The sequence below is a fragment of the Mustela lutreola genome, chromosome 1 (assembly GCF_030435805.1).
Source record: "Mustela lutreola isolate mMusLut2 chromosome 1, mMusLut2.pri, whole genome shotgun sequence".
Classification (NCBI taxonomy): domain Eukaryota; kingdom Metazoa; phylum Chordata; class Mammalia; order Carnivora; family Mustelidae; genus Mustela; species Mustela lutreola.
In genome coordinates, this window is record NC_081290.1 from 163388770 (window position 1) to 163410604 (window position 21835).

General features: G+C 46.5%; 1 long non-coding RNA gene across 2 annotated transcripts; it reads right to left on the minus strand.

The window, feature by feature from the left end:
* Positions 1 to 527: 527 nt before the first annotated feature.
* Positions 528 to 17941, minus strand: LOC131820074 (uncharacterized). Of its 2 annotated transcripts, XR_009349452.1 has the most exons (3): positions 17480 to 17941; positions 7614 to 7674; positions 528 to 1096 (listed from the first exon to the last, which is right to left on the minus strand). It is a non-coding gene; the product is annotated as an uncharacterized LOC131820074 (long non-coding RNA). The 2 variants fall into 2 exon arrangements; XR_009349451.1 differs by lacking the exon at positions 7614 to 7674.
* Between the last annotated feature and the right edge of the window lie 3894 nt (positions 17942 to 21835).

Genomic DNA, 21835 nt, shown 5'->3' on the forward strand with positions numbered 1-21835 from the left:
AATCTACTATGTTTTTTTTTTTTTTTACCTTTTGGTATGTTATGCTTGTTAAAGACTGAAAAGACTGGGTGTTATACGTAACTAATTGAATACTATGTCAAAAACTAACAATGTACTATACAGTGGCTAACTGAACACAAAGGAAAGACTGAAAAGATACACATCAACATATTAACATTATTTCTCAATGGAACAACAAAAAGCCACTTTTCTTGTGATTTGAATTGCTTCTTTTTAAATAAGCAGATTATTAAAACATTATTTATTATTTGGGGGAAGAGAGAGAGAGGATGAGCAGGGGAGAGGAGCAGAGGCAGAGGGAGCCTGACACGGGGCTCAATCCGAGGACTACCGGATCTTGACCTGAGCCACCCAGGCACCCCTAATAAACAAATTAACATTGTTTTATTATATTGGTAGTACTCACATGGCTTCATGGCATAGATTAATAATAATAGGTTGTGTCTGAAATTTCTGAGCGCAACATAATGAACACCTATTACATTTACAATAAGGAAAGGTTACTGTTTAAAAACAAGATGCAAAATTGTATTTGGTTACATAAAAGATAAATGAAAACAGCAAGATGTTAATGGGAAACTTGTAGCTGATTTTGTCTTTATATTTTTCAGACCTTTCCAAAGCTTTTATTCTGAGAGCACAATGTTGTTTTTAGGTAGATGATTCAGATAGGGAAACTGAGGCACGTAGGTGGGCAGGAAGGCTCTCTGGCTCCAAACCAGAGCAGGTGTGTTCATTCCTCCCCACAGATGCCCCCTTTTGGGTCCATTTCTGACATGTGACTTATAGTCCAGGCTATGATGGTCACAGACGGCTGACTTTAAGCCTCTCATCTCAGCAGAAATGGGCTGCAGGGCCGTGTGTATTTGGGGTGAGGCTGGAGATGCTCGGCACCCCAGAGGCAACAGCAAGCCAGCCCTTGGCTGTGCCACCCCACAGCTGTGCGTGTCCAGATTCTGAAGCAGCAGCCATCTCCCCGCTCCAGACGCCAGGTGTGAGGGAGGAGTAAGCTCAGCCTGCAGATGTGTTCGTCCGTGATAGCAGTCCACCCAGGCCAACCACTGTGGGTGTATTTCTAGGACAAAATAAAATAGGAGTAAAAGCCAGTTGAGGTGGGGAAAGAAGAAGAAATGGGAGAACAAGAGAAAAGCAGTTAGATCTGTTAACAACCCAGGAAGCAGGGAGAAGGAGGGTCGGGTGGCCCAGTGGACAAGCCGTGGGTTAGAAGTCAAGGACCAAGGGGCTCTCTTGCACCCACTGCCCACAACTGTGTGATCCAAAGCATGTCTCCTTCCTGGGCCAGGGCCTCTTCTGCAAGACGCAAATGTCACTAAAGGGGAAGACGGGTTCCTGGCTTCTAGAAGAGAAGATGAAAATGCACATTTGCCCCGATACTCACAGGAAGAGTGCTTGGTTCACGGCCTTCCCACACACACCTGTTTGGATCGGATAGGCAGGACAGCTTGCTGACATTGTCAGACTTAGGCTTCTTGATCTGTGGGTGAGGAAATGGCTCCATCTTGGTGATACCACACTGAGAGGCTCGGGCTTGAGCTGGCCACCCCCTGCCTGGCCCAGACTGGTGTATGAGAGAGTGGCAGGCCTGGACTATCTTCAGGGCTGTCAGCTCTCAGTGGCTCGGTAGCTTACGGTGACCCTCCAGCAGGCCCACGCTGCCCAGGAGGACCTTCACCCCTCTGTCCATTGGCCCCAGAGTAAAGTAGTTTTGCGGGACTCCCCACCCCCGCCAGATGGAATAGAAGCAAAAAAAAAAGTAGCAGTGGTCTATCACCATTAAAATGTCATGTATGGCTCTGGAAATTCTAGAGATGCTCCCCAGTTACCTGTCTTTGGACAAGGGGAGACTCCAGCAGTGATCTCAAGGCAAGAATATATGGGAAGGAGCAACACTGGAAATTGGCACAATAGGAAAGAATCGTTCTTCCTTACTCCCTCGCTTCCTAAACTTTTATTTAAAATCCCACCAAACCATCCAACTGGCATCTGTCTGGCTTTGCAGCTTGGTTCAAGTTCTAGCCCTGGATAAGAAGTGGAGGGGGCTACAACAGAAGAACGAGACTTGGTCCTGGTGACTTCATTCCAGAGGGGGTGACAGAAGCCACACCAGAAGGCCTTGACTAGCACGGGTCAGACAGCAGGTTCTGAACCAAATTACACAGATACGGTCCCTGATCACACACTCATTCTGAACTAACACCAACCCCAAACAAAACCTACAGACAGAATCATGAAATTCACCCCTGTTGGTACCAGCCTGTGCTGTCAGTGAAGATGCTATAGGGGTGGTCCTCTGCCTTAGGAGGCAGGGGCTATAGGATGGTGACTCAGTATCATGGCTGGATATTCTGAGTGTACATGAACGTCCATCTCCAAGCCATGGCAGCTAGGCTGTTAAGAAATTTATCTGGCGGCTAAAATTAACAAGTCAGGAAATGACAGATGCTGGTGAGGATGAGGAGAAAGGGGAACCCTCCTACACTGTTGGTGGGAATGCAAGCTGGTGCAACCACTCCGGAAAACAGCATGGAGGTTCCTCAAAATGTTGAAAATAGAACTACCCTATGACCCAGCAATAGCACTACTGGGTATTTACCCTAAAGACACAAACGTAGTGATCCGAAGGGGCACGTGCACCCGAATGTTTATAGCAGTAATGTCCACAATAGCCAAACTATGGAAAGAACCTAGATGTCCATCAACAGATGAATGGATCAAGAAGATGTGGTATATATACACAATGGAATACTATGCAGCCATCAAAAGAAATGAAATCTTGCCATTTGTGACAACATGGATGGAACTAGAGCGTATCGTGCTTAGCGAAATAAATCATTCGGAGAAAGACAACTGTCATATGATCTCCCTGATATGAGGAAGTGGTGATGCAGCATGGGGGCTTTAGGGGGTAGGAGAAGAATAAATGAAACAAGATGGGATTGGGAGGGAGACAAACCATAAGTGACTCTTAATCTCACAAAACAAACTGAGGGTTGCTGGGGGAAGGGGGGTTGGGAGAAGGGGGATGGGGTTATGGACATTGGGGAGAGTATGTGCTTTGGTGAGTGTTGTGAAGTGTGTAAACTGGGCGATTCCACAGACCTGTACCCCTGGGGATAAAAATATATTATATTTTTATAAAAAATAAAAAAATAAAATAAAAAAAAAAAGAAATTTATCTGGCAGTGTTTATGCACGTCCTACCCCAAGGATAACACAGAGGAGAGAAGATCTTTACTGGGACACAAAATTTACTTCCATAGCACGCATGCCACCGACGTCAGGGTGCACTTGCAGGTTTCAGATAAACCCCACGGTCCACTTCTCCCTGGCTGGGTGTATCCTTTCAATTGACTACTATTTCTCTTGTGCACTTAAAGGTACAGTTTGAGCCTCACATCCTCTCGGCCTCAGTGACCTCTCCTGCTGCCCGTGCAATTCCAAGTCAGTATTATTAAAATAAAACTAGTTCATGAGTGATTCCTATTCTGTGTTTCATATTCATGTTTCTGTTGAACTTCCAGAGCGGGGAGCAGATGACCCTAGTGAGCCCCACCCTGGTTTACCCAAAGCCGGCAATTCTGTCACCAGGAAAATCATGGCAGACTCCATGCCAAATACCTAGTGTTTGTCCCTGTTCTGCTGCTTAACTCGCCAGAAGTGAACCTCAGCGTACATCTGCCTAGCTGCTCCAGAAAGCAGGTGGGTTAATACCTACGGATAACCATGACTCACACCGTAGCCATGCCAAATAGATTGTTGAATTATATTGTTCAGACCCAAGCTCATCAGCCAAAGGGTTACAATTAAAACGGTCATTATTACAAATAGTCATCTGTCTCGTCAGTGGTAATTCCACAAGATATGTGTGATTAACATCATCTTTGTGAATAACAATTACACAAAAACACAAGCACATCCACAAATGTAAGGCTGAGATCCACAGGCTAGCTCCTTCTAGGAGGAGAGTAAAAAGCAAACTGTGCATTTTCTTTATATTTACGCACTGGTTCTAAAGCTAATGGTTAATACATTTACCTTGTTAAAAGGTTTAGAATTATAAGCTCTTCATATCATACAGACGATGTTGATAAATTACATCGTCCAGCAAGAAGATGCATCTTTCTATGTAGATATCTCTCTTTCAGACAGAAATTTATAACTGAACAAAAACTTCTTCACCAGCATGGAAGTGAGCACAAAGGCAAGGGCAATTAAGTTGCTAATTCTTTCCTCCCGGAGAAGTGTATTAGTCTCTGTGTCCTGTGTACTTAGTATATTTCCTTCCTGGATACACAGGGGAGGTCCCTCCGAATTGGAAGTCTGACACAGAGATTTTAAAACACTTACTTTCAAATACATAAACGGAAGTTCCATACCACCACTATAAAATTAGGCCTCGTCAAGTCTGGCCCAGCACAGTTTTGGCTTTAACCACGGATTTAGAATGATGTTTGATTCAAATATCCAAGAGCCAACCAAGAGGTGCAATCAGGGCTTCTGCTTACAGTGAACTACTGTAGATCATTTACATATAAAAGGACACTTTTTAAAGGCTTTAGTTTATTTCTCTAACTAGGTAAATAGTACTTGTGTCCGTTTCCTCTGGCAGCTCTAACAAATGACCACAAATTGGCAGCTTAAAATAACAAATACATATTGTCTTCCTGGAATTCTGGAGACCAGAAGTCTGAAATCGATTTCACTGGACAAGATGTCACCCTGGAGGGGTCCTTCTGGAGGTTTTTTTGGGGGGGGGCATCCTTGTTTCTCCTAGCTTCTGCAGCTGACCCGCGTTCCTTGGTCTCCTGACCCCTTCCTCCCACTCCACTCCCTTGCCCCCATCCTCCCCTCGCCTCCTTCCTCCTCGACCTTCTTGCCTCCTCCTTTAAAGTCCTTGTGATTACAAGGGCCCATCTGGAGAACCCAGGCGAACCTCCCCACCCCAGGGTCCTTCATTCAATACACCTGCCAGTCCTTGTCACCCTATCAAATCCCAGAGATTAGGACCTCGATAGCTTTGGCGGTGCGGGGGGGCGGGGGGACGACTTGTTTACACCTCATTTACAGTGAGATGGACCAAGGATAAAGTTCAGATGGTGGAGTCATAATGACATCTGAGTCCCATGCCCTGGGATGGAAGTTGGGGCTGGATGGTCAGTGAGGAGACCTGAGTTTCCATGGCCCTCTGCCGCCTCCACGGAAGGATGGCTGGAGCAGACAGTCCGCTCTGAAATCCAGAATCTGACTTATTAACCGAGCGACCTTGGGTAAGTTGTGTAACCATCTGGGGAGGAACCATGACTCCCAGGCAGGGCTGTCTTCGAGAAGAAATGAGAAATTTATGTAAGGTACCTGGCAGAGCAGGTGTTTAGGAAATAGTTTCAAACCCATTTGCCCTTCCTACCCGCACCACTGCTGGTATGAAATGATGCCTGTGATTTCTTTTTTAGTTTCTAAAAATTAAAAGCATCTCACATATACAGATGCATATGGCTATAATGGACAAAGGGAGTTCGGCTTACCCTCTGGTCATTTTTCTCCTAAACTGAGAGCACAGATGAGGGTCTAGAAAGTGGTGGCTCCCCGCGGCATTCATCGGAGGGTTACATGAAGTCCAGGTATATAAGAGCTTTGGGTAGAAAGGGAGCAAAGATGGGGTGCTAGGGTGGCCGAGTCAGTTAAGCATCGGACTCTTGATTTCAGTTCAGGTCATGATCTCAGGGTTGTAGAATCGAGCCCCGCATCAGGGTTCAACACTCAACACAGAGTCAACTGCAGATTTTCTCTCCCTCTCTCGTTTGTACTCTCTATCTCTCTCTCATGTGCACAAGCGCTCAGAGAAATAAATAAAATCTTTAAAAAATAATAAAAATAAGTAAAAGGATGAACAAGAAGGTAAGAAAAGAAATATGAGAGAACGTGGGCTTTGAGAAGATCAGAAGGAGCATCTGAGCTCACCTCACCTTGGCTATCATGCTAGATGATTTGAACTAATCAGCTCCTTGAATTTCTGTGACCCTACTTGTAAAATGGACGTTATGAAGACTACCCACCTCACTCTAATTATATACAAGTGATAATTTACATACAAATCAAGAGAATGTGTGTGCAGTGTGGTGTAAATGGTATTTTGCTCCACAAATCTAAGGTGACATCATAACCCATGGTTACAAGACAGCGTCCGGAGGGATAATGACTGTCACCCAACTTCAAAACATGCCTTCTGTGTCCGCATGGGTAAAACAGGCACACCATTAAGAAAAAATTTGCAAAAAAATACATTAACAAGACACTCATTTCCTTCTTCCAGAACCAATGCCGACACTTCCTTCTTCTTTTTTTTTTTTAAATTATATTCAGTTAGCCACCAAATAGTGCATCATTAGTCTTTGATGTTGTGTTCAACAATTCATTAGTTGCATTTAACACCCAGTGCTCATCACAACACATGCCCTCCTTAAGGCCCGTCACCCGGCTACCCCATCTTCCCACCCCTTCCCTTCTGTAATCCTCAGTCTTCTCTAGGACATGCCGTGAGCTGTGAGCATTTGTACCCAGATGCCTTGCAGGGAAGGCAGTCTGGCGGCTGGGACCGTCCTCATCTCTAGACCTCCAGGTGCCTCACTGCACTTACTCCTCCAAACTCAAACCCCATGTCTTGTTTCTAAGGAAAACAGCTTCCAAATGACACCTCTGGGTGCTTACTGCTCTCGGGGCACCCTGCTGTACTGCAGAAGGGAAAAGATCAGAAGCAAGCAGCTGACTTTTCCCTTAAGAGCACCCAAGAACTCGGGGAAGCCCACACCCAGATGCTCTCTGGGCTTTGTGGGCTACAGGATTGGGAAGCAGTGAGCCTTCTCCCCACTCAACTGGGGGCCTCCATGGCATTCATTCTTGGGAGTTAGTCCTCTTCTTGGTAACAAGCTTTCTTCCAAGGGTCCGAATCTCATGGTTTTCTTTTCTGGTTTGGCTCCAGCTATGCCCTAGGACAGTCCTAATCCCCGGGCCCCAGGATCCCCAACTTCTCGTTAGGTGGGTCGTGCTCAGTTGATCACAGATAAGCAGGAGTCTATACTAGCCATCTCCCAGTATGGCCTGCAGACTTGGCAGATCAGGAAACTGAGGCCCAGAAAGGGGAAATGACTAGGCAGAGGTGGGAAAGAATTTGGGTGTCAATTTCTGTCTTTGCCTTGTCTCCTTAGCCAACTCCTCTCCTCAATAACTCAGGGGCAGTGGCTATGGCTTCCTGCCTTTTGAATCCTTCCAGGTGCAGGCCCATGGGTGTTGGGGTGGGGGGGGGGCGTGTAGACATGTATCGACTGGGGGGACCTTGTTAATGGAACACAGGATTGGTGGATTCGGGTTGTCAAGAGCAATCCAGATTGTAGCAGGCCCACAGGGGCAAGTGCGGGGTGGGGGCAGCCCCTTACTGTCTGGGTGACCTTGGTCAAGTTTCTTGACTTCTCTAAGTCTGCATTTCTTCAACTGTAAAATGGGGGTTTGCAAGTATCTCCTCCACATCGTTTGAAGATTTACTCAGATTCACTAAGCCTAATAGGCTCTGTAGTTACCGGCTTATTTTTGTCGTAGTTCCCATTATGGTGTAATTCCACAGGAGTGAGTGCAGGGTCCCTAGGGGAGGTGGAGAAACAGTGAAAATATCAGGGAAAGATGTAGGAAAGCACAAGGTAAGCAGTCCCTTGCACGGAGGCGGGGCTGCAGGAAGTTCTGCCTAGTCTGCTGGAGGTGAGGGGAGTGGGAAGAAATGAAGCTATTCTCCTTCCTTGAGCAGAAGACCGGGGGCTCCTGTGGGCAGCCCAGAGCCAGCAGCACCAGGTCCCCACAATGGGTGGGGCCGCCCCTCCCTGTTTGCACTCACAGCCTCGGGGGTAGGGTACCCTTTGAGACAATTCAAATACAGTGCTCCATGTTGTTGAGGACCTGGCTTCCCCTGGGAACAGAGGAGCCTAATCCAGGGCAGAACCCCCCTTGGTGTGACCTCCTCCTGGACGTGCATTCTCCCCCAGAGAGCATGGGACCCGCAGCCACCTCCTCCTGCAAAGAGCTCGGGACAATGCCGGGCCGTGGAGACAAGATGGGCCAAGCTCCAGCTGGGTGGGCCACTCAGCTAAAGCATGCAGACACAGCTGTGAGGGCAGAATTGCCCTGTTACCCTGGAAGAAATGGTGGCAGAGAGACAGACGGCTTGCTAAGGAACTGGAGCGATCTCACTTGGCGGGGTGGTGGGGGGAGGCCAAACATAGATATTCATGCCCAGGTTGGCTCATTTCTGGAAGTGGGCCCTGGCCGACAGGTGGGGCTTTGCATGGGTTCAGGGGGGTTCTTCCAACTCCTCAGGTGCAGCTGTCTCCCATTTGTCACAATGTGATCATGTCCTCAATGAACACCTGCTTATCACTGCAAAAGTGTCAGCTAATAATTCAGCAGTGAGATAATTGCCAAACCAGAGGAAGGGATCTGACATCTTAAAGAGGGCAGAGTGAAAGGGAAACCCAGTTAAGACCAAAGAGATTGGCTCTGTAATCTGAAGACGGGTTTGAGTTCCAGCTGTACCATAGCCTTGTACAAGCCGCACTTCTTGGTTAGACCTCAGTTTTCTTATCTGTGAAACGGGAATGACTATCTTTCTTGGCCCCGATGGTCATGGTGAGGCTCAAGTGGGATATCTGTCTGCAAAGGTTCTTGGGAAAGTCTAAATGCTTGGTACTTGTAGTGGAATACGATAACCAACTGTCCCTCTCACACTTCGTTCCAAGGAGCTTTAAAGTTGGAAGGGAATTCTCAGCTGTACCTCAGATGGCAGAGCTTGGGACACCCCCATACCCGCCATACTGCTTTTGGAGAGGAGCTGTGTCCTCCAGTCTCCAGACAGAGCCGCCCTTCTTAACCTAGCAGTCCTATGCTTGGTTGAATCCTTTCCTTCAACCTGATGGGAATGAAGCTTTTCCACTGAGTCAGAGCAGGCCTGCTAAAAATGGCCCCTTTAAGAAGGCAGGGATGGGGACACCTGGGTGGCTCAGTAGGTTAAGCAGCTGCCTTCGGCTCAGGTCGTGGTCCCAGCGTCCTGGGATCGAGTCCCACGTCGGGCTCCTTGCTCAGCAGGGAGCCTGCTTCTCCCTCTGCCTCTGCCTGCCATTCTGTCTGCCTGTGCTCATCCTCTCCCCCACCCTCCGATAAATAAATAAAATCTTAAAAAAAAAAAAAAAAAAAAAAAAGAAGGCAGGGATGGTTGGGTCCTGTGCTGGCCACCAGGTGACTGAGTCCTTCCCAGGGTTTGGAGGGCTTTGCCCACCTGGGTGATCCTGAGCCTTCAAGATTCCCTGAGTGTGGGAGCAAAATAAGATAAAGACTCTACTAGCTCTCCAGGCGGGCTGTGTTGGCAGTGAGCATGGCTGAAGCGGAATGTGTGTGTGTGTGGGGGGGTGGGTGTGTGCGTGTGTGCGCGCACGTGTGCGCACAGGGGACATGAGAGAGGGGAAGCAAGCGAAGGGGAGGGGGTGGATGAGTCTCATTCACTCTTCCACACCAAAATGCTGTTTGCGAGTTGACTGTATGTAGGTCCTGGGTGCGTAAGGAAGATGGGAAAAGAGTCAGGAACACGAGAAGTGGGGAAAGGCAAATGAACGCAAAAGGAGACTGTTTGCTAGAATATATTCCTGGGCAGGTGGTTGGACAGGAGAGACTTCCCGCAAGAAAACCTGTCAGGGGCTGCATGGGAAACCTCTTCTGCAGGGTCATCTTAACCTCCTGGGTTTCCTTAACTCCTGACATGCATTCAAATCAATGAAAAGGGCTCTTGCCTGAAAAGCAGCTGCAGCCCTGACCCTTAGTGGGTCTCAGCAAACAGTGATGGAAGGCCAGCGTGGTTCCAGGCCTCAGTTCTCCAAAGGAAGCTGCAAGTTTTAAAATCTTAAAGCCTGATGCAGAGCCCTGGGGCCAGCTCTCAGTGGGAACCTCTCTTGGAGATTCAGGAATACATTTTGTATGTGGCCTCGGCATGAAGGAGGCCGACAGCACAATCCACTTCAGGAGCTTAACAGCAGAATGTCCTTCCCTGAGACCTGAGCAGGGCATACACCGGGACCTACTTTGCCCATTCTCAGACCCCTACCAGGAGCCCGGGGGAATTCACTCAAGCCTGCTGATGGTTATTGACAGTACATCCGGTCTATGGACAACGCAGCGAGGGCTTCAGACACACCATGAATGCAGTCTGTTTCCTGCCCTCCGGCAGCTCCCAACTCAAAAGAGAGAGAGAACATCAGATCTATTTTACAGATGAAGAAACTGAAACCATATGTGATAGCATTGAGACACTCATGCGTTCTTCCTCTCATTCATTCATTCAGAAAACTTTCCTTGAATCCACATGAGGTGTCGGCCCCGTGCTAAGTGCCGTAGGCTGATAGAAAAGACCCAGCGATGGGACACCAACTCAGACGGGGACAAATAAGTGGAACACTCTGGAATTTATATTTTGGTTGCACATTAGGGCCTTGTGATTTTATCTGTGTAGATTCAGTTTGATCATATAAACGCCATTTAGAGGGGTAAATGAGAAAATGCCATGGGGGGTGTAAGTGTGTGGTGTGTTTGTCTGGGGACACACAAAGGCCACTGAAATTGCTGCCTCACATCTCAGGGAGTTGAGGAGAGAGGGATGACTGGAGAATGATGTGGGAAAAGATAGCCCTAGCCAGTTTAAGTGGTGGGGTGGTACCTGCGAGAGGAGGGGGAGACAGTATAGCTCAGAGCCTGGCCTGGGGGTTCAACATGCAACCAAGATGGTCTAGAGCACAGACCAGGGATGGTCAAGTAGATCTGCCACTTACTAGCCATGGGATCTTGAGGAAATGGTCTAATCTCTCTAAATCTCAGCTTCCTGATCTGCAAAATGGGGAGAAATCTGCGTATCTTTCAAGGGTGTATAGGCTTCACTGTGACGATTCACGTAAATATAGTTGGCACGTTCTAGGAGCTCAGTAAGCTACTGTCATTCATCAGCATCAGCATCAATATCAAAAGTGTCCCATGGGGAAGGAGTTAGGAGAAAGTGACAATGGATGAACAAGGGGATTTTTCTGGTCAGGGCAGGCCTGAGCGGACAGAAGTCCCCTCCCTATCTCCCTGGGGGTTTCCAACACCTAGGGGAGAGACCCGCATCGTGGACCGAACCTTGGGGGCCCAGGCTGCATGGGGCTGGGACGGAGAAGGCTCCATCTGACAACGAGTGAGTGGTGGGGGCCCCAGAGGCCCCCCATCTGGGGTGGGGCTCTGGGGCCCTTGAATAGTCAAGGACAGCAGTTATCAGTCCTATCTCCCCACAACCCCACAAGGAGGCTCCTCAGAAAGAGATAAGCTCAACCCACCCATCTCCCTCCCAAAGAGCAGGTACTTTTTAGTTTTAAATAATTGTATGTTTCTTTTCTATTTACACAAATGGTTGTCTTTGGAAAGTGTAGAAAAGTAAAAGTAACATTTTACAACAATCCTGAGTCCCTCTTATGCAGTCCAGATTACATTTAGTGCTTTATTTTTTGCCTTTTAATAGATGCAATCAGCATGCAATTCTATTCTGTTTTCCCACTTAACATTACTTCGGAAGCTTTTGTTACTACAGACTTTATACACATAATTTCAAAAGTCTGCCTTTGGTTTTAAGTAGATGATGTGTTTTTATCTAATCATGCCTGCATTGTTAGACTGTTTCCAATGTCATACTTTTATAAATAACATTCACATCTTTGCAATTATCATATGATCTCCCTGATATGAGGAAGTTGAGATGCAACGTGGAAGGTTTGAGGGGTAGGAAAAGAATAAATAAAACAAGATGGGATCAGGAGGGAGACAAACCATGAGAGACTCTTAATCTCACAAAACAAAGTGAGGGTTGCGGGGGTGGGGGCTGGCAGGTAAGGAGAGGGTGGTTGGATTATGGACATTGGGGAAGGTATGTGCTATGGTGAGTGCTGTGAAGTGTGTAAACCTGGCGATTCACAGACCTGTAACCCTGGGGCTAATAACACATTATTAATAAAATTATTAATTAATAACAATTAATAATTATTAATAATTAATCACATTATTAATTAAAATTTTAAAAATCACATCTTTGTACACAGCATATTCTGTAACTTGAATTACTTTCTCAGATTAAGTCCTCCAAGTACCACTCATTTAGTTAAAGGGCATAAACATTTCAAAAGCCTTTAATGTTTTAGGTATCTCCCAATGTTTTCCATTTTTTAAAAACAGTGTAAGTAATACATACTTGCATAAAGTATGTTAAAACCTAGAGCTAAATAAAATGAGTGGAAAAAATCATAAATAATCCTACCGCCCCAAAATAACCACTTCTGACACTTTTGTGTACTTCCTTCCACGTTGCTCAGGGATCATTTTTTTAAATAAAATCATTATTTTCATGTATTTTTCCACATCATTAGGAATCTGTCTACCACATGAATTGTAATTACTGCAAAATGGCCCTTTAGGTAACTATATCATAGTTTCTTTTTTTTTTTTAAGATTTTATTTATTTATTTGACAGAGAGATCACAAGTAGGCAGAGAGGCAGGCAGAGAGAGAAGGGGAAGCAGGCTCCCCACTGAGCATAGAGCCCGATGTGGGGCTCAATCCCAGGACCCTGAGATCATGACCTGAGCCAAAGGCAGAGGCTTAACCCACTGAGCCACCCAGCCGCCCCACTATGTCACAATTTCTATCTTATTGGTGATTAACAGGATTTCCCCCTTATGTCTATTATAAATGACACTCAAGTGGATGATAAAAGACCACTGCCTTCCTGAGGACACTACCCTGTGGGAGCTCAAGCACTTTTGTATTTCGAGAGATTCACTCATCCAACGCCCTGCAGCTAGACTCAAGACCATGATACCCTCGCCTTACGGATCAAAGATACTGCACACAGAGCACTGGAGTGGCCTTTCGTAAGTTCATAGATCTAGGAAGCAGCAGAGATGAGAATGGAAACCTAATGTGTTGGGTCCAATGCTCCTGGATTTTGCACATGGATCAATTTGCTTATTTTCATTATTCTGAAACCTTCTTGTTTTTTGAGCAACTTGAGAGCAAGGTGTGCGTCAGATGATCATGTGCTAAGGGAAGTCTAATGAGGATTGACTTTTGTTCCTGGGAGCCTGAGGGACGGTCTCTACTGGTGTGTCACAGATGTCTATCCTTGACTTTATCCTATTCAGCACTTTTTAACGATTTTATTTATTTCGAGAGAGAGAGAGAGTACAAGCAGGCAGAGGGGAAGAGGGAGAGGGAGAACCAGACTCCCCGCTGAACAGGGAGACCAACGTGGGGCTTGATCCCAGGACTTTGGGATCATGACCTGAGCCGAAGGCAGACGTCCAATCAACTGAGCCACCCTGGTGCCCTATCCTATTCAGCATTTTAACAAAAATGGAGAAAGCAGGCTTATCAAATTTCAGGTAACCTATAACTAAGATGCTGAGTGACAAGAGCAAGATTCCAAACTCAGTGGACCTGAAGGATGGACCCAAACTCTTCCTATGAGGAAGAAGTATAAAGATTCTTTTTTTCTATCAAGAAAGGGAGGGGCAGGATGGATAAGAGGAAACTACACAGAGAAAGGAGGAAAACTGCCTTAATAGCATGTCTATTGAGAATGTTTGAAAATGCATTTAACTCCCCCAGCTTAGCGCTGACCAACGAGCAACTGTGGGAGCTGCCATGTTGCACAACTCCAGGGGGCCCCATTTTCATATACTTCAGTGAGGTGGCCTTGGATATGGTTCCCAAAAAGGAGCAATGGATTTAGCCTGTCCTAACAGAACTATACGGTCATTAAAGAAATTTTCATGATACTTGTTAAAGACTAGGTCAGACTTTCTTCAGCGGGGACTTCTACAATGGAGTGTTGTAGTAGCGTTGAGAGCTTGGGCTCAACTCCAAATACAACAAGGACAAGTGAAGATTTATAGCCAAGGAGCAGAGGCAGTGGATGGAAAGTTACTAAGATGAAGTATGAGGGGTAGAGGGTATTCAGGCTAAACCAACTTGACAGGATTATCGCAGAAGCCAGGCCAGAATGGTAAAATATTGGGGTCAGAGAGGGCCAAGGGGGTAAGGAATTTGCCCAGAAATCAAGGGTGGGAGTTTTTGCTCAACTGACCCAGAATTCTTGCTAAAACTTGACTAAGCACAAACAAACACAGGAGCCCAAGATTCACGGCCTCATTGAGAAGGGAGTTCAGAGTTGGTGATAAAAGGTCTGAGAAACATGTCATGCTTATCTTTCAAAAGACGTTGATTGAGTACCTACTATGTGCCAGTTGAACAGTACAGACCACAAACTAAATTGCTGTCCCAAAGAATTTTACATTCTGGTGTGAAAACAGGGAGAGACTAAAAATAAGCTAGTATACGAAAACAAGAAGCAAGATAATTATAGTATGACAAATACTGTGAAAGAAATAAAGGAGGGGAAATGGTAGAGTTGGATATCACTTCTAGAGCAATTAGTGAGGCAGAGGACAATAGAGTATGGGGTGTCAGAGAGACAGAGGAATCTCAGAAAATGGGGGAAGGGTTGATTGTGTTAAGTGCTGTGGGGATCACATAAGAGAAGAACAGAGAAGTAGCCACAGAATTTGGCAACATGGAAGTCATTTGTGGCCATAATCCCAGAGCAGCTCTGGCTGGGATATTGAGAGTGGAAGCCCAACGGGAGTGAGTTGGTGAGAGAATAGGAAGTGAGAAAGCAGACACAACCTTTCGTAGACGTTTTGCTGTGATGGGGAGCAGAGAATGGGATGTAGCCAGTGGAGGATGTAGAGTGAAGGAAGGATGTATTTGAGAAGATGGAAGGTATGAGAACATAACTGTGTGCAGATGGGAAGGATCCAGTAGAGGAAGGGCAAGTGACAGTCAGGAGAGAGGGAGGACATCCACATAATCTTTGAGATGGCAAGTGGAGATGGGTCCAGGACGCGGGCAGAGGAGTCTGCCTTTGATAGGAGCAGGGAGACAGAATGCTTACAAGACAAGTACTGTAACTGGAAATAAAATTTCCATATTTTCCATATTTTGGAAAATGGAAAATATGAGGTCAGCTGCCAGTAGGTTTGTAGGCTTCGTGGTAGGAAGATGTTCAGCACTTCCATTTTCTTAATGAAGAATGAGCCTGAAGTTGGGTGGAGCAGAACGCAGGTATAAGTAGGGAAAATTATTAAATAAGTGCCTTGCAACTGATAGGGTAGGCACAGCAGGGTGCTGGACAGAACAGAGTGCCCATGTGAGGTTCGTGCAAGTCTCAGATACTGACTCTGGCTAAGTTAGGCAACAAATCTATTGGAAGAATGGAGAGAATTCACGTGATCATAGGAAAAGTCAAAGGACCAGAGTACCAGGGACTCCATAGCAAAAACTCATGGACAGCAGCTGTTGGGATGAGTGGGTTCCATCCCCCCACATTCAGATTCCAAGGAGAGAGCATGTAATTGGCCAGACTGAGGCAAAGGACAATGACTTTATCACAAGTATCACCAAGAATATGCTCGGTGGGAGAGGAATACTTCATCCAGCAAAACTGTGGTGTTATTACCTGAAGAAGAGGGAATTCTGGACAGACAAAATGAGATGACTGCTATGCAGTCATGAATCAAAGGAAAACTAGTTAGTAGGATTGTGTGCTTTCTTCAGCAATATTTTTCTCTGGGGCAATCTCAAAGAAAGTGTGTCATTGGGACTGAACTAAGTAAGCTTTCTGGAATAGGAACTTATTATAGTAATTAGAGCTTACACAACCGTGGGAGGAGCTGGGGAAGTAAAAATCCAAATTTGGAGCTGAAGAATCAGAGAAAAGCCATGAACCAGCTCTGGCATTGGGATATGAGTGGGCCTCTGTGGAAATTCTGGAAGCTAGCCACCTCTAGCTGCTGTAGTGGGACCACAAAGGGGGCTGGGGTAGAAGTCCAAGGATGATTGTTGGTTCTCCTCAGCTACTGTGTCTGTGAGTTCACACCAAAGTTCCTGGAGTGGGACTGGTGTTCCCTGGTTAACAACGCCAGTAAGTGGGAAAAGAGAGCCAGACAGAGGAAGAGTAAGTACAAACTGGAAACCATGGTCCTTCTGTGTCTGCCTCTTACCAACAACAAGCTTCAGTGCATGGTGGCTGCTGTCTGACTTTGCCTCCCAAATCTTGTACAACCTCACTTTTGACCAACTCTAACCCTGAACCATTCAACAAAAGGGACTCTGGGAATTCTCCCAGAAGCAAGTTATTAATTAAAAAATACAACATACAACATGGTGAGTGTGCTCGAAGGAAAGACAGACAAGGAATTTGGGATTTTTTCAGGGGAGTGATTATCATGATGGACAGTAGGATCCAGAATGTGGGGGTCTTGGGAACTGGCAGCCTTAAGGTCAAAGAATTTTGTACTGGGGTCTGCTGGTTGGGTGAGTTGTAAGGATGAAAGATGATAGGAAATGGGATGGAATTTGAGATTTTGGACGAGATTTTGGACGTGTTGTGATTATGGTGATAAGAAGGTCTAAGGTGGGCCAAGGTGATGAAGGCCTACATATTGGAGGACTCATTCCTGTGGCTGATGAAGTTGCTGGGAATGGCTGGGAGAGGGCCAGAGGGAAGGCCACTGAGACAAGAGGTGAAGTCATCAGTGAGCAGTAAGGACAGGTGGACCCTGGGCTTGAACAAAGCTGGAGAGTATGGAGTAGAAGGAAAAGAAGTGGTTTTTAAACAGCGCCATAGAGAGAGCAAGAAGAGCTCCTACCCACTCCCTGGCCCTGAGGTACCTACCTGAAGGTGTAGGGAACAAAATCCATCCAACTTCTGAGAGTGCTGCAGGGGAAGGAGTGTCCTGAAAGGGGGGGGGGGGGCAGATCTCACCTACTGAAGGGAGGTGACTGGGGCATTCAGCAAAGAGGTGAGAATATACAGGGGAACCAGGCAAGCTCTCCACTCGTCTTCAAGAGGGCACAGTGAAATGGCCTCCCAGAGCAGAGGGGTGGGAGGGTAGGTCAGGTTAGGAATTATATTAAGGCTTTGCAGTTTCAAGTGTCAGAGAACCAACTCAAATATAATTAAGCAGAAGAAAAGAGAAGTTAATTGCTCACCTACCCAAAGTCTTGCGGGACTGCTGGCTTTAGTCGCCAATGCCTCAGGGACCCCAAATGTGCGCTCAGGGTGCTTCCTCTGCATTGGCTACATTCTCAGGCAGCTTCTCCCCACAGAGCAGTGAATGGCTGCCCTACAGGTAGACATGGTCTTTAGCCACTGCCTCTCCCCTTAGCGCACCAGTGAAATCCCAACCGCAGCCATCCGCTAGGGTTAGAGGGGAGGCGTCTCTGATTGGCCAGGCCCACATCCCCTGCCGGCTTAATGGTGCACAGCACTCACCAGAACCACATGTTGGCAAGTAAGGAAATGGTTCTTCAAAGGCCAGCTGCAATGTTGTCACCAAGAGGAGGAAGGCCCCGCACCGGACTGGCAGAACAGGTGATGTCCATGTCGGGTGCACGTGGAGCAGGATGGGGATGAGAGGGTGATACTGATCGGTGCAGAGGCTGGGATTTGGACGTCTGGTTCACTGAGGAAAGCGGGTGTGATGCAAGATGGCGTTGGCAGTGACGACTTGTTAGGGGCAGAGGGCCATCTTCAGAGCAGTCCGAGAGCACCAGAGTGGGGCGTTGGCCATCGCGCCATCTAGCGGCGCGCCGTGGCATAACCGGGAGGCCCAAGAGCAAGATGGCCGCCCGGCGGTGGTTCCCTCGCTCTGCGCTAGGTAGTGCTGGTCTAGGAGAGCCGGCAGCCCTCTGAAAACGTCTGAAAGCAGAGCGGAAGCTGGGGGAGAAAAAGCTGGGAAAGATGTGACTGACAGCAGCTCTTTTCAATCTGAAGAACTGCGCTCTGGAAGAGGGAGGAGACTTAATTTAAGGGGTCCCAGAGCCGAATCAGCACCAAGGTGTACTGATAAGGGAGAAGTTTTGATCTAATAATCACAATTAGAACTGTCGAATGAAGACAGGGCTTTCTTCTGAGGGGTGGAATTCCCTGCCCCTAGACGTGTTTAAGCAATGATTTGAATGCCTCTAGCCAGAGATATTATGTAAAGGCTTCTATTTTGGGTATGAGATGAAACCAGAACACTTTAAAAGTAGTTTCCAGATTTAAATTCTGTGACTTGATTCACACGAAGGAAGAGGAAGAAATCATCAACCAAATGGTGCGTTGGCTAAATGTTGTCTTCAATATCCTCTCACTTCCTTTTTTTTTTTTTTTTTTTAATTCCTTTTTTCTGTCTACGGCACCTCCATCCCATCCGTAGAAGCTTGATGCTCTCCTGCTGTTTGTTGGATTCCCATCCAGACTGGCCTTGTAGACACAATGTCCCTGCTGTAAAATTAGTCCTCCTCTCTCATCAAAATGTCCAGCCTACTACCAACAATACCAATGTAAACTAACACTGTGAAGGTGAGACTATGAAAAGCTGAGCCTGTTGGGGGAACTATAAACTTAATTATAAAGTCTGTACCATGAATTGGTAATCATTTTTTGTATATTGGCTTCTGTGCTCACTCTTTTTTTTTTTTTTTTTTTTTAAGGTAGGCTCCATGCCCAGTGAGGAGCCCAACACAGGCCTTGAACTCCCAACCCTGAGATCAAGACCTGAGCTGAGATCAAGAGTCAGATGCTTCACCAACTGAGCCACCCAGGTGTCCCTGTGCTTACTCTCAACGGTGCCATGATTAATCTTGTCTGGTCCAATCAGTTTGCTAGAAACTTCAGGCAGGAGATACAATCTTCTGAATCCTCCACAAAACTTGGCATTTCAGTAATAGCAGATTAGTCTATTAAGATGAGTGAGTTCTGGGGAGCCTGGGTGACTCAGTTGGTTAAGTGACTGCCTTTGGCTCAGATCATGATCCTAGAGTCCTGGGATCAGCCTTGCATTGGGCTCCCTGCTCCTCTGGGAGCCTGCTACTCCTTCTCCCTCTGCCTGCCACTCGTCCTGCTTGTGCTCTTTCCCTATGATTGGATCCAGAGAATGAAGCAAAAACAGCCTCATGTGGACAGGAGTGGCTTTGTCTTACTAAGTAGAACTCGGTGAGCGATCCTGTCCAGTCCTGTGATGAGCCCGGCTCCACCGAGGTGCCTCCAAACACAGGTTTCTGGCCTCCTTGCTGCACAGGGAGAGCAGTGGCGCGGCTGCCATCTAGTGGTGAGTCTGCAACCTCGTTGCAGGGCTTTGAGAAAGGATCTGGCGCCGATATTGCTTTCCACAAGGCAAGGAGCTAAGGCGCAGTCCGTTGTTTTGGCTGAGTCTTGAATCTCAGGCCTAGAGCCCATCATAGCATCGCCAAAAAAATTCACCGGCTGCCCACGTTGTCATCAGATCTATATCCTTGAACTCAGTGGAGTCTCTCAGCCCACACCTTCACCTTCTTGGCTTTCCAGAAAGAAACTTGAATGCCCTTCTATACTCTCCTTTGTACTTCCATTGATGTGACAGGTGAAAAAAACAGGACTCAGTTAATCTCTCTTTGCAGCTCCAAAACCCGCCCCCCCCCCCCAGGCCACACACACACACTCAGAGTCATTCACCAGGAAGCCTCTTTAAGGGAATTTTCCTAAACACGAGATTCAGGTGGGAAAAAATCAGCAGCACGAGAAAGCTAAGCAATGAAGGCTACCAAGGAGGAAAATTCTATTCTTGCAAAAGGAACCCCCCTAAACAGGACCTAACAAACAGGAGACTCCTCAGCTCTCTGTCGAGGTCCTGGCTACCTTTGGGTTCTCCCTCCAATTCTCCCGTCCTCTCTCTTTGCCTGGATGGTGCATTCCAGCTCTGTCCCCACCTTCCATAGGACAGACAGTTGCGCGGAGCCCGGACCTGGACCGGTGGTGAGACTGGCGGTTTCAGTGATCCAGAACTGTGGATTTGACCTTGGTGTAAGAGATGCTGGAAGAATCTACACGGCCTCCTGGAGGATTTTCTTGACTACACCTGGTTGAGGAAGAGTTCTCCGCGTTCATTCTGACTTTTGTCCTGATTCACCCAATGTAATCATTCATGAATAATATGATATGTTCTGTGAATACATATACTTTAATTTAAAAATATATTTCCATTTGAGGTCTTCTGGTAGGCAGAATAACCCTCCCTCCAAAAATGTTCATCATCTTCATTCCCAGGACATATGAATACATTACTTTGCATGGCTAAGGAGACTTTGCATATGTAATTAAGGTTAAGGATGTTGAGATGGGGAGATTATCTTGGATTACCGAGGTGGGCCCAATCTAATCACATCAGCCCTTTAAAAGCAGAAAACCTTTCTAGGCTACGGTCAGAGAGAGAGAGAGAACAACATGAGGTAAGTTTGAGAGATTTGACACACAAGCTTTGAAGGCAGATAAAAAGGGCCACTATGAACCAAAGAGTGTGGGTGGCCTCTAGAACCTGGAGAAGGCAAGAACATGGATCCTTCCCTAGAGCCTCCTCCAGAAAAGAATGCAGCCCTGTAGACATCTTGCTCTTAGCCCTGAGAGACCATGTCAGACAGCCTTCCAGACTTCTGCGAAGTTGGAAGTTAGTTTGCATTGTTGTCAGGCGCTACATTTGTGGTAACTTGTTAGAGGAGACGTACAAGCTAACACAGGTCTCCTTGGGATTTGAGATCTCACAGTCTCATTCAGCATCAAAGCAAGAGCCTCCTGGAGCCAGCTGCCTCTCAGAGACTGTGCTCTGATACAGGCCAGGGTTTTGGGATTTTATTTCAGGACCTGGGGGAAAGGCTTCATTTCTGTTAATAACCGATTCTGCTATTCAGAAACCAAAAGATCTACTCAGCTGCACCTAGTGGGCCTCCAACAAACATTTTCAGACTCTTCAAAGAGTTTTGGATCAGGGAGTTCTTGCGGATAGCTTCTGTGCCCCTCATCATTGACTTGGACATACTCAAGAAATAGATACGTGAATATATACTGGAGAGCAGGCATAAATGGATTGTCTCTCCCAGAAGCACTGGCTGCTTAAGAAGTCTTTATTGAGGGATGCCTATGTGGCTCAGTCGGTTAAGCATCTGCCTTCAGCTCAGGTCATGATCCCAGGGTCCCGGGATAGAGCCTCACTTCAGGCTCCTTGCTCAGCAGGAAGCCCGCTTCTCCTTCTCCTACTGCCCCTGGTGTGTTCCTGCTCTCGTTGTCTGTCTGTCAAATAAATAAATTCTTTTAAAAAAGGATACCTTTATTGAACCATAAAGTTGTCCAAAGCTCCTAAACACACAGTAATTCCATTCTTGGGAATTTTTTTTATTTGAAACTGATTCCAAAAAAGCTAAATAAAATGTGCATTAAAAATTTTACGATAAGGGGTGCCTGAGTGGCTCAGTGGGTTAAGCCTCTGCCTTCGGCTCAGGTCATGATCTCAAGGTCCTGGAATCGAAGCCTCTGCTCAGCAGGGAGCCTGCTTCTCCCCTCTCTCTCTCTGCCCACCTCTCTGCCTACTTGTGATCTCTCTCTGTCAAATAAATAAATAAAATCTTTTTAAAAAATTTATGATAAGATTATCTATAAGAGTAAAAACATTGACAAGTGAGGAAACATCAAAATTCCAACATAAGGAAAGCTTTTATGAATTACTATCCCATGCTATTGTGGAAGCATTAAAGATTGCCATTAGTCATGCTATGGAAATACAGGGAAACGTTCTTATGACACTAAATGAAGGAGCATATTATGAAATAGTATTCA